Here is a 12,606-nt window from a genome sequence, read left to right on the forward strand (position 1 = left end):
TACACAACCAACTTTTGTTTTTTTATTTTTATTTTTTCCCTCTTATTTCACTCGAACAGCCATTGTTTCCATCTGTAATTTTGTCTACCTTCCAGATTCTTTCTTTCCTTGCACTCCAACTTGACTTGAACCTGCTGACGTTTGCTTTTCCTGTTCAACAATCAGAAGACTAATTAATTATGTTGTTTGTTTGTTTGTTAAGCATTCCACAAGGAAGAGGAAGTTCAAGCTTGAGCACATCAATATATTCAGTTGGAATCAACTTCATTCAAAAATTATGATGGATCAACTATAATATATTAACTACTCTACTCCATATCAATTTTTCAATATTGGGTTTTTCTAACATAATTTATGAGTGCTAAGTATATGTCAAGACAAGGCATTTTAAACTTTAGTCACGCAAAAAATCTAGCCTAACTTGCGCATTGAATCCCCTCACACATGTTTGTAGGGACTCGAAACAGAATGCGTTTCTTTTTTCTCTAAATATAGTGTTAATAGCTCGATTACATTACTAATCACTAGATTACATCTGCGATTGATTATTTATTAAGGCCTGCTTAGCTCTCAGTATTTCTCAATTAAACTTGAAAACTGTTTATTTTAATTGACCCCTTTCCTTTCCTGGAAACTAAAACTCGTCCAACGTGGGTTGGACTCAATTGACAAGGATGGTCAAATAAGGAAAAAAAGAGAGGAACTTGCTTCGTGAGTTCTATACCTTGACTCGGTCAAGTTCCATGCATTTAGTTCACCAATAATAGCGAGTCAGTGCGAAAGACGGGACTAAAACAAAGGATCGGGCAAAACTTTCGCCGGGGAGCGAAATTCATGTGTTCACAAATCACCAACCAGTTTCGTGCCCAACAAATTGGGACGACTTGCGAAGTCTTTTTATTTATTTATAAGTAAGAATTTAAATACCAAAAAATATTGTAGGTGGACCAAGTCATTAAACACCGTGAAACTAATGCATGATAGTTTGAAAAAAATCCATAATCAATTTTTCCGTAATATCTACATGTAATAACCTGAATCTAACATCTCTTAGATAATAAACTATGCTAGGGGTGAGCATGGTCAGGTTGGGCCGGTCCACCCCCTAGCCCTAGGATCAATCCACACAGTATTGGTCCTCAACTTTTGGGACTGATAACTGATCCTATTGAGCTTGTGGCCAAGGATTGGACCGACCCAATGGGTTCGGTCCAATTCCAGGGTCAATCCAAGACCGATCGATAATTTTTTTATTTCATTTTCGTACTCCCTAAAACGTTGACCGATGATTGGAACAACCCAATATGTTCGGTGATGAGCGAGGTCAGCTAAGAGAGGCGAGTGGTGAGCGTTGAGTGTCGAGCAGAGTGAGCGGCGAGCAACAAGCATAGTGAGTATAGAGTGGTAAGCGGCACGAGTGGCCAAAAGGAAGCAAGTTGAGTGTCGAGTGGCGAGCGAATAAGTTATTTCTTTCGATTTTAGCAAATTGAAGATTAAGAGGACAAATAAGACAGACGAGAACGAGTACTAGAGGAGGATGTTGTGAGGAGCTGTTTATGTCCTTTCAGACAACGTGAGGACTCCTCACAAAAATATTTTTCTCATTTGTAAATTATCACTTTTGATATCATAAAATACATTAGAAATCTAAGTTATTAAAAAACAGTGTAAAATTATTTGAACTCCTCATTAAGAAGCTATTTAATGTTGTTGAAGTCGTTTATTTTAGAGTTTTCTCTATATAAAAAATTATCAATAATATATTAGATATAATATATATATATATAATCAAGGTTGGTCTAGATTAAACCGACCCTAAACTCTCAATACCTAGGACCAACCCTCATAGTGCTAGTCTAGGAATCCCAGGACCAAGGATCGACCCAATCTCCCTGAGAACCGAATTAGGACCGGCAGGGTTGGACCGGTCTAGAGTCGGTCTAGGGTTGACCCTAGACCGATGCTTACCCCTAAACTATGCTACCAAATATTTGAACAAAACCAAAATAATCTTATGTCATGTAAACAAGCCATAAAACTTGACGGTGCGAAAGTAAAAATTGAAATTAGTTGCCTTAATAAATTAAGCCATAATACTTTTTGGGAAATTGTAGTAACTATGATTCGTTTGACAACAACTAGCTAAGATAATCGAGGGTGAAAATATATTTATTGAGATCGAAAGGTGATGAGGTCTACATCGTGGTAGGTGGACTGTGAGCACGTAATCTACTTGACTTCAAAATTAAATAAGTGCTAAGTATATGTCCAAATCTTGACAGACCTTGAGGCACAGCAAAGAAATTGGCACATATAATTAATGCAATTGGTTGTGCTTGCTCGATGGTCTTCCTATTTCCAAGTCTCATTAGGTTGGAGTCTATAATTATTGGCTGGGTTCTGATATGATTGACCAAAATCAAGAGGAAGAGGAACTCGAAGGCAATCCTAAGCATGGATATTGAGCCAAAAGATGAGTGCGATGTGTTTTTGAATTTCAGTGGACTAGACACACGCCTGACCTTAGCTGATAGCCTTCATGTCCACTTGATGAGCACTGCATGGTCAAATGAGGAAAAAAAAAAGAAAAAAAAAAAGAAAACTTTGGCTGAACTTCATTAGCAAAGCCTAAGGATGGTCAAATGAGGAAAATAGAGAGGAACTTGCTGCGTGAGTTTGAGCTTGGCTCAGTAAAGTTCGATGCACTCCCTTCACCAACAATAGTGCATTAGTGCGAAGACACAACTGAAAACAAAGGACCGCGAAAAAACCAAGTCAACTTTTGATTGAGACAAGCCAAGGAAGCAGAATCATGCGTTCATATGGCTTATCCATGAACACTGGTTTATGGTTTCATCTCTCGGACAAGCCTTAGCCTAGCACTGCATCAGAGGTTATCTAGAGCAGGATTAGGGTGAGTGAATATAAGATTATAGTGCGAGATTTCGAGAAGCTTGAGATGAGCCTCGTGTTTTGGTAAAGAAGATGATTTGCTATTAGTCTTTAGCATGAGAGATATCTATAAAAAAAGAATCTGCAACCATCAACTTCCCTTCCCGCTCAATGGTGTGTTTTCAGTTGCGCAAAACTCTAAACCCACAGTTTTGTTTGTTTGTTTGTTTGTTTGTTTTTTTTTAAAGCCAGTTTTGGCTTTAAATTCATCAAACCTATTTGGTGTTTCCAAAAGAGGGTGAGAATGGGAAAATGGAAGAGGATTTCTTTAAAAAGCAAACGGCCCCTACCAAACAAGAAAATATTCAGTGGTATGTGTGCGCCACGTCATCCGCTGGCGTGGTGCATGATAGTGCTAGTACAAGCACCTAGAGGGGGGGTGAATAGGTGCACAAACAACTTTTGCAAAATATAGTATAAGATTTTACTTTTAACCTGAATCTTGATGAAAATAGACTTTGCAAAGAAAATCAGACTAGAACAATTAAATAGAGTTACAAGCAAAATAAAAGAGTTCAGGGAAGAGAATAAGAACACAAGATTTATAGTGGTTCGGCTTAATCCAAGCCTACGTTCACTCTCCCGCACTGACAGCCCATCGGTTGTATTTCACTATGAATCAAAAGAGTCGTTACAGTATCATGTCCTTGATTCTACAGTGTAGAGACTCTGCTACACTTCCTTAAGGCCTCACAAATGTCTAAAATCTCTTTTGAGTACAAATTTTCGCTCAACAAATGAATCAGCAAAGAACAAGGAGCTTCAGACTTTGGAATTTATCTATCGCGCACACACTCGAATAATTAGAGCATCTTCCTTATATACTCCTCCATGCCTTCATATCCGTTGGCACCTTTCAAAGGAGTTCTTCCAATCTACCCATTGAACATAATCAATTAAGGAGATCTCGAGTTACTTAAGGAATGTGAAGATAGCCCACCAATCCTGCTCGCCCATACAATCAAGATCTAGGTTTCCATAAGTAGAACCTTCCAAGTATACTTTGCCAATCAACAGATCCAATTTACTTGTATTGATTTCAAAATGAATAATAGATTTTTATATATTATCTCCAGCTGTAAGATAATCTTCAACCAAACGGATCAAATCTTTAAAGATAAACTTGCATCTGAATAAGATTTTTCGTTGGTCTAGAAACTATTAATGAGGGCAGACTTTAGGTCTTGAGTTGGCGGTCTTTAGACTTTGATGGAAGGAAACGTTTTGTCAACTTCAAAACAGATAAGGAGGTTTTCTCCAACAATCTCCCCATTTTTTATGGTGACAAAACTTTTCCGTAGATTTGGACACTTTGACCTACAAGACAACACTTAAGCAAACCGAGATTTCTTATAGATGAAAATTAGAGATTACGATAGAGATAGAAGCAATTATGCAACCACAAAAAACGTGTTTGTCCTGTAAACACAACTATCTTTAATGTAATCAATAATAGCTTAAGTTGCAAGCATCATTAGTCCAAACCAGTCTGAATCAAAACCACACCAAACAAAAGTTAAAGTCCAAAACAGAAAGTCAAAAAGATAGAGTCAATCAAATCTGCATAAAACCTCTCCCCCTTTTTGTCAACAGCAAAAAGTGGAAAATATACTAAAGAGATAGATAGAAAATAGAGTTAAAATCAAGGTTGTTTGGGCAGGCAAACAAGTGTGAATTCTCCCATAGAATGCACTGTCTTCTCAAGCCTGTCAAAACTCTACTTCAGTAACGGAAAATCTTCTCCCTGCAAAGACTGAACTTGAAGCTTTAAGGCATTCAACTGTTCATGCAACGATACTGAAGTGGCATTAAAAGCATTCTTGAGATCTTGCATTTCAAATCCCATGGCATATTGCTGCTTTCTGACGTCCAAAAGAACTTCCATCAATCTTGAAAAGTCTGCTGTTTGAGCATATGCATCAGTAGGACCAACTGAGTCAAGGATGGGGATTTTGAGAATCGATGGATCTTCGGCAGATTGTCTATCATGACTGTCTTCTGGATTGTGCGAGGCATACACATCCTCAAGATCTGCTGCAAAATGACTCACATCACTAGTAGGCAAAGATGAAGAAATACCTTTTTGGATCAAAAGCTCCCCCTGTTTTGATGCTCTCAGGTGGAGTAGGTGAAGTTTCCTCATCTGCAGACGCACTAGATAGAGAGATAGCCAAGGTTGGCTTGAAAGAGTCCTCTTGACCCTGATCTTGTTCTTCGTCTCTCTCTTCTTCTTCCTCTTCATCTTCTTCTTCTCTTCTCTCTTCCTCTTCCTCTTCTCCTCTTCCTTCTTCTTCTTCTTCTTCCTCTTCTGCTTCTCTTCTTTCTTCTTCTTCCTCTTCTGCTTCTCTTCTTTCTTCTTCTTCCTCTTCTCTCCTTCCTTCCTCTATGACTCCTCTCTCTCTCTTTCCTCTTCTCCTGGCTCTTCTCTTGTCTCACGAAACCTTACAAAACTCTTTAAGTTTCTCAAAGCTGCTATGGTCAATTCATCATCATCTTCTTCATCTTGCAAGATGAGAGTTCTTTTCTTCTTCTTCACAGGAGCAACCATGGGCTTCTTGCCTTTTCTCTTCGCAGCAACAGAGTCTTGTTTTGCTTTTGTGGGAGACTTTTCCTTTACATGCTCCAACACTTTGTGCAACTCTTTCAATCTTATCTTTGTCACCATTTTGAACCCAACCACCATGGGAGAAATGGTTGACATGCATAATAGTGCAGAGATGTGAATTTTAAAGTGCCAAAAGAGCCTCGAGATAAGAGCAAAATAAGGGAGTTGTCCCTTATCTTTTTCAACAGTGCGGTACATATGAAACAATATGGTGTGAGGCAAAGAGAATTTATATCCAAAGTTGATAACACACATCAACTTAGTTTCTGATTGAGAAACATTTGTTTTGGATGTTGATTTAGGACAAATGCAACTTATCACAATCTTGTGCAGCAAAATGTTAGAGGCACTCATCCTTGAATAAGAAATCTTGCCATCAACATTCCTATCTCTTCCCAATGACAGAATAGCATGTGCAATAGACATATTAATTGGTTGAAAACTTGATCTTTTCACCCCAATTATGTTGGTCAGTGTGTCTGTCTCCACCAAAAACTCTTTGTCCTTCATAGTGAATATAAAACTGTTTGCATTCAAGAAAGATAAGTTCGAATAAAAGTACACGGTGAGTTCTGGAAAAGCAGCAGTGGATTCTAAAAACAAAACCGTTCTAGTAACAGTAAAGCAAAATTCTTGTGGAGATTGACCTTTATCTAATCAAGAAAATCAAAATCAACAATTCTAGGATTCATAACCCCTCTTTTCAAAAATTCCGAATAAATCTTCTTGTGCCCCTTCGATCTAAACAGATTAGAATCATCAGTAACGTTTGCAGCCACACCCGATCTAGGCTGAAAATGAGCAAACAACCGTTCATCATCATCTTGAGGTTGATTTGCAGAGCCATAGAATGGGTCACTCGGTATGTTCTCAAGCGTTCTATCAGCCATTCCTTTCTCTACAACTCCCAATTTTTCCAAATCTCTTAAAAACAAGGTTTCATTCTTGAATCATCTATCTTTTAAGAATTCATCGATTAAGAACATTAGTGTACCTCCTTTCTTCAGATTAGAGTAGAGCATATAAGCAACCTTGGGAGTCAGAGTTCTTACAAGTTCAGCATCCTCTATGACTTCTTCTTTAGGTTGAGTCGGTGGAGAAGGTTGACGCTGTTGAGAAGGTTGATGCTGACTCGAACGTAGTGGTGGAGAAGAATCTTCTTCCTCAGTTAAGTCAAAATGGGTAGGACCTCGGGCATGGATTGTGGTCACTTGCTTGCAATTTTTGAAGACTTTTTCGAAGACATTGTTGCTTCAAGGGAGGACTTCACCACTTGCTCGAAAAAGGAGATAACTTTTTGACAAATCGAGAGTGAAAGTGAAGGCAAGTAGGAATTTTGTATTCTAGGGTTTCGGTGTAAAAACGAATAAGACAAGTCTCGGTAGTATATAAAGCAAGTGAAGCGAGGTAAACGAAACGTCATAAAAGGAAAATAAAAATACATTTTTGAAAAGAATAACTTCCTTTTGAAACTAACTGTCTTTTCAAAATTAATAATTGTCGTTTTGAAAAGTAAAGAAAACTTGGAAAAATGACTTCAATTAATTAGCAATTAATAAACAATCGTACCTTTTCAAATTTAGAAATAACTTACCAATGTAACTCGAGCTTGAACACATTCAGACTTTACCTTTTGAGTCTTGTGCACATCCAGATTTTATTGGGTAAGAGATATAATGTTCAGTCTGGTGCGAATAGACTCAAATAGACTTTTCTCCAGTAACTTTGTAAATATATCCGCCAGTTGATTATTTGAGTCAACAAATTGGATCATAACTTCTCCATTTTGAATATGGTCTCTAATAAAATGATGTTGAATCTCTATATGCTTTGCTCTTGAATGAAGAATTGGATTCTTGGTGAGATTAATTGCACTGGTGTTATCACATCTGATCTCAGTGCACAAATCTTTGATTTCAAAGTCTCTTAGTTGTTGTTTTATCCACAAGATTTGAGAACAGCAACTTCCAAGAGCCACATATTCCGCTTCTGCTGTTGAAAGAGCTATTGTACTTTGCTTCCTTGAAAACCAAGATACTATCATGTTATCAAGCAATTGACAAGTACCGGAAGTGCTTTTTCTTTCAACTCGGCAACCTGTTAGATCTGCGTCTGAATATCCAATGAGAGTAAAGTCTCCCTCTTTGGGATACCATAGACCTATCTTCGAGGTTGTTGCAACGTATTTGATGATGCGTTTCGCAGCACTTAAATGAGATTCTTTTGGATCTGATTGAAATTTGACACACATGTAAACACTAAACAAAATGTCCGGTCTAGAAGCAGTAAGATAAAGAAGTGAATCAATAATACTCATGTAAAGTTTCCGGTCTACTTTCTTTCCTTCCTCATCTTTATCTAGCTTATAAGAACTAGACATTGGTATTTCAATCTTTTTGCAATTGTCTAATCCGAACTTTTTAACAAGTTCTTTTGCATATTTTTCTTGGTAAATAAAAATCCCTTCCTTCAGTTACTTTACTTGTAGTCCAAGAAAGAAGGATAATTCACCCATCATGCTCATCTCAAATTCTTCCTACATAGCTTAGAGAAATTCTTGCATAGATTTTCGTTAAATGATCCAAATATTATATCATCAACATAAATTTGAACAAGTAAAAAGTTTTTACTTTCCCTTTTAATAAACATAGTAGTATCTACTTTACCTTTGTCAAAACTACTTTGGATTAAAAATTTACTTAACCTGTCATACCAAGCTCGAGGTGCTTGCTTTAAACCATATAGCGCCTTTTTCAGTCTGAATACAGAGTTTGGTTTCCTTGAGTCTTCAAAACCAAGAGGTCGTTCCACATAAACTTCCTCTTAGATAAATCCATTTAGGAATGCACTTTTGACGTTCATTTGAAATAACCTGAAATTCTTATAACAAGCAAAAGCAAGTAGTAATCTAATTGCTTCTAACCTTGCTATTGATGCATAAGTCTCATCATAGTCTATCAATTCTTCTTGCGTATATCCTTTGGCCACGAGTCTTGCTTTGTTCCTTATAACTCTTCCTTTCTTGTGCATCTTGTTCTTGAAAATCCATTTAGCTCCAATAACAGATTTACCTTTTGGTTTAGGAGTTAATTCCCAAACATCGTTAACACTAAACTGACTAAGCTCTTCTTGCATGGCTTTGATCCAGCTTTTATCAATTGAAGCTTCTTCTATGCTCTTGGGTTCTATTTTAGAAATAAGAGTTATAGCACTAGACTCTTCATGCCCTTTGGATCTTTTACGAATTCCCTCATCAATGTTACCAATGATGAGTTCTTTGGGATGACTGGACTTGCGCTTCTAGTTCCTAATTGGTTTGACAGATTGCTGAACTTCTTCTTCAGTTGATTCTTCAATATTTGTTCGTTGTTCTTTTTCTATAGTCTGAGTTGCTTCAGGGGAAGTAGATTTTGTAGAGTCTAGAGCAGGTTCTGATTCTTCATGTTGAGTCTGAATCGATTGATTGTATAGAGTCTTGAAATTTGACGTTCATTGACTCTTCCACAGACTGAGTCTTCTTGTTGTATACTCCGTAAGCTTTGTTGGATGTTGAGTATCCAAGGAAGATTCCTTCATCTGATTTTTCTTCAAACTTACCAATTCGATCATTTGCATTTTTCAAAATAAAACATTTGCAACCAAACACATGAAAATAAGAAACAATTGGCTTCTTCCCTTTGAACAACTCATAGGGAGTTTTCTCCATAATAGACCTTAAGAAAACTCCATTAATAATATAACATGTTGTAGAAACTGCTTTAGCCCAAAAACGAGAAGAAATTTTGCTTTCAATTAAAAGAGTTCTAGCCATTTCTTACAACGATCTAACCTTCATTTCCATAACTCCATTCTGTTCAGGAGTGTATGGTGAGGAGAACATATGCTGAAAACCAAATTCATCACAAAATTTAGCAAAATCTTGCTTTTCAAACTCACCTCCATGGTCCGTTCGTATGTTTGAAATAACATACCCTTTCTCATTCTGAACTTTCTTAGCAAACTTTAAAAAATAAGATAAGGTTTCAGACTTACTTGCAAGAAAGTATACCCAAGTAAATCGTGAATAATCATCCACTATTACTAGGCATTATTTCTTTCCACCAATACTTTGAGTTCTACTTGGTCCAAAGAGATCCATATGCAAGAACTGCAGCATACGATTAGTGGAAACTTGATTTAATGGTTTGAAAGAATTTCTAACCTGTTTTCCCAATACACATGGTGTGCATAAGTCAGATTTTTGGTACTTCAAGTTGGGTAGTCCATGAACAAGCTTCTTTGAAGAGATCTTGGCAATTTGCTTCATGTTTATATAGCCAAGCTTTCGATGCCAGAGATTTTCTTCATCTTGAATTGAAATTAGACATTGATATCTTTCTGGATTGATATCCAAAAGATAAATATTTCCATGTCTTTGTCCAATAAAAGATTGTGAAAGATCTTTAGTGCCTAAACATATTCATTCTTGAAAATTGATATTGAATCCAGTGTTGCGTAATTGGCTGATGCTGAGCAAGTTGTAATCGAGTCATTCCACTAAGGAGACGTTGTTGATTATGAGACTTCCTATCTTTACAATTCCACATCCAACAATTCTTCCCTTGCTGCTTTCGCAAAAGGAGACTTTTTCACCAATTACTTGCTTAAGTTTAATAAAACAATTTGAATCTCCAGTCATATGCCTTGAACATCCACTGTCCAAGTACCATTTGACCTTTTCTTGATAGTGACCTACATTTAAAAAAGAAACTCAAGCTTTCTTTGGTACCCACACTTTCCTAGGTCTAGTGGGGTTAGGGCAATATACGGTCTTTGCCCAATCCTTCTTAACATGTCTCCAAATAATAGGACATTCTTTCTCAAAGTGTTGAGTTACACTTAGAACATCTAAGAGCACTTCGGCCAATAGGTTTTACAAAGAATTTTTGAAAATGATTTCTATAGAAGGCTTTTGTAGGTCTTTGTTTGATTATTTCCTTTACGTTTGGAAAATCAATTAAAGGAATAGTTTCATATGTCATTCACAGGCTTGATTTGTCAAAGTAAGGTCTTTGTACTAAAAGAATCTTTTCTAATTTCTCAGATCCCATGGAAAACCTTTTTGAAATGTTTGAAATATCATTTTTTAAAAGTGTGTTCTCTTTTAAAAGAGATTCTACATTTTCTTTTAAAGTAATAAAACTTTTATTTAGATTTTCAAACTTTTCTTTCCACAAAATTTCATGTTGCTTTAGTGTAGAATTCTCTCTTTTAGCTCGGAAATCCTGTTGAGAGAGGTTTTGAGACTAAGACACAGTTCATTAATATATTTCGAGACCTTAATAGGAATTTGAAAATTACTTACCTCAATTTCACTATCTGAATCAATCGTATCTTTTCGAGTCTGAATCTGATTCTAATTTTGCTATCAAACAAATATTAGCATAATCATCATCACTCTCTTCGCATTCGGTATCACTTCAAGTCTCTGCTTTGAGTGCCTTTTTTGTATTTCTCAGCTTTTCCTTTCTTTTTCTTCACCAAGGGACAAGTTGGGTCCGATGTGTCCTTTTTTTCTTGCATTCAAAGCAAATCACATCTTTATTGGATTGTCAACCTCAGCTGATTTGTTTTGAAATCTTTGAGAGCTTTGTTTCTTCCAAGTGAATCTTCTTCCCTTTTTGTTAAGTTTTTTGAACATTCTTATCATGAGAGCAAGCTCTTCATCGTCCATATCGTCTTCAAAACGTAACATCGAATCATCATTAGATTTTAAAGTAATAGATTTTTTTACCTTTGGGATCTTCATCTTCATTGATTTGGTCTACTTCATAAAACTAAAGAGTGCCAACCAATTTGTCAACGGAGAGTGGCATGATCCTTTATGTCTCCCTTATTGATGTCTTTACGTGATTCCAATCTTTGGAAAATCCACGCAACAATTTGTTGACTTTCATGGGTCCTAAGATTGGTTGACCTTGATACTCAAGATCATTCACGATTTCTGTAAAACGACTAAACATGTCAGTGATAGATTCTCCTGGCTTCATTTTGAAGGCTTCATATTGACCGAGCAGAATATTGATTTTGGTTTCTTTCACTCAATCAGTCCCTTCATACGTAATGTGCAGCCTATCCTAGACTTCTTTAGTTGTTTCACAAGAAGATATTCTATTATATTCAATTGGAGATAATGCACAATATAAGGAGTAAATTGCTTTTGCATCAAGAGCTTGTCTCTTGGTTATCTCTTCTTGAGTCATCTCGCTAGCCTCTATAACTTCTTTTCCCCTTTCTGAGACTGTTGTAACTTTAGGAATGATTTATTTGTCTACCACATCCCATTCCAGAGGATCTTTTAATCTTAAGAAAGCTTTCATCTTATTTTTCCATATGATGTATTCCTTTCCATCGAAATAAGGCAGTCTGGTGTTACTTTGCCCTTTAACCAAACCTGGAGCCAACATACTAGCCATGGATCTTTAACTCTGAAGTAAAAACATTTCAATTTAAATGAGTACAAAGGCTCTGATGCCAATTAATAGTGCTAGTATGAGCACCTAAAGGGGGTGAATAGGTGGACAAACAATTTTTGCAAAATATACCGTAAGACTTTACTTTTAACTTGAATTTGGATGAAAATAGACTTTGCAGAGAAAATCAGACTCTAACAATTAAATAGAGTTACGAGCAAAATAAAAGAGTTTAGGGAAGAGAATAAGAACACAAGATTTATAGTAGTTCGGCTTAATCCAAGCCTACGTCCACTCTCCCGTACTGACAGCCCACCGGCTGGATTTCACTATGAATCAAAAGAGTCGTTACAATATCACATCCTTGATTCCACAGTGTAGAGACTTTGCTACACTTCCTCAAGGCCTCACAAATGTCTAAACTCTCTTTGAGTACAAATTTTCGCTTAACAAATGAATCAAAGAAAGAACAAGGTGCTTCGGACTTTGGAATTTATCTATCGCGCACACACTCGAATAACTAGAGCATCTTCCTTATATACTCCTCCATGCCTTCATATCCGTTGGCACCTTCCAAAGGAGTTCTTCCAATCAACC

The sequence above is a fragment of the Eucalyptus grandis genome, chromosome 3 (genome assembly GCF_016545825.1).
Source record: "Eucalyptus grandis isolate ANBG69807.140 chromosome 3, ASM1654582v1, whole genome shotgun sequence".
Taxonomy (NCBI): Eukaryota; Viridiplantae; Streptophyta; class Magnoliopsida; order Myrtales; family Myrtaceae; genus Eucalyptus; species Eucalyptus grandis.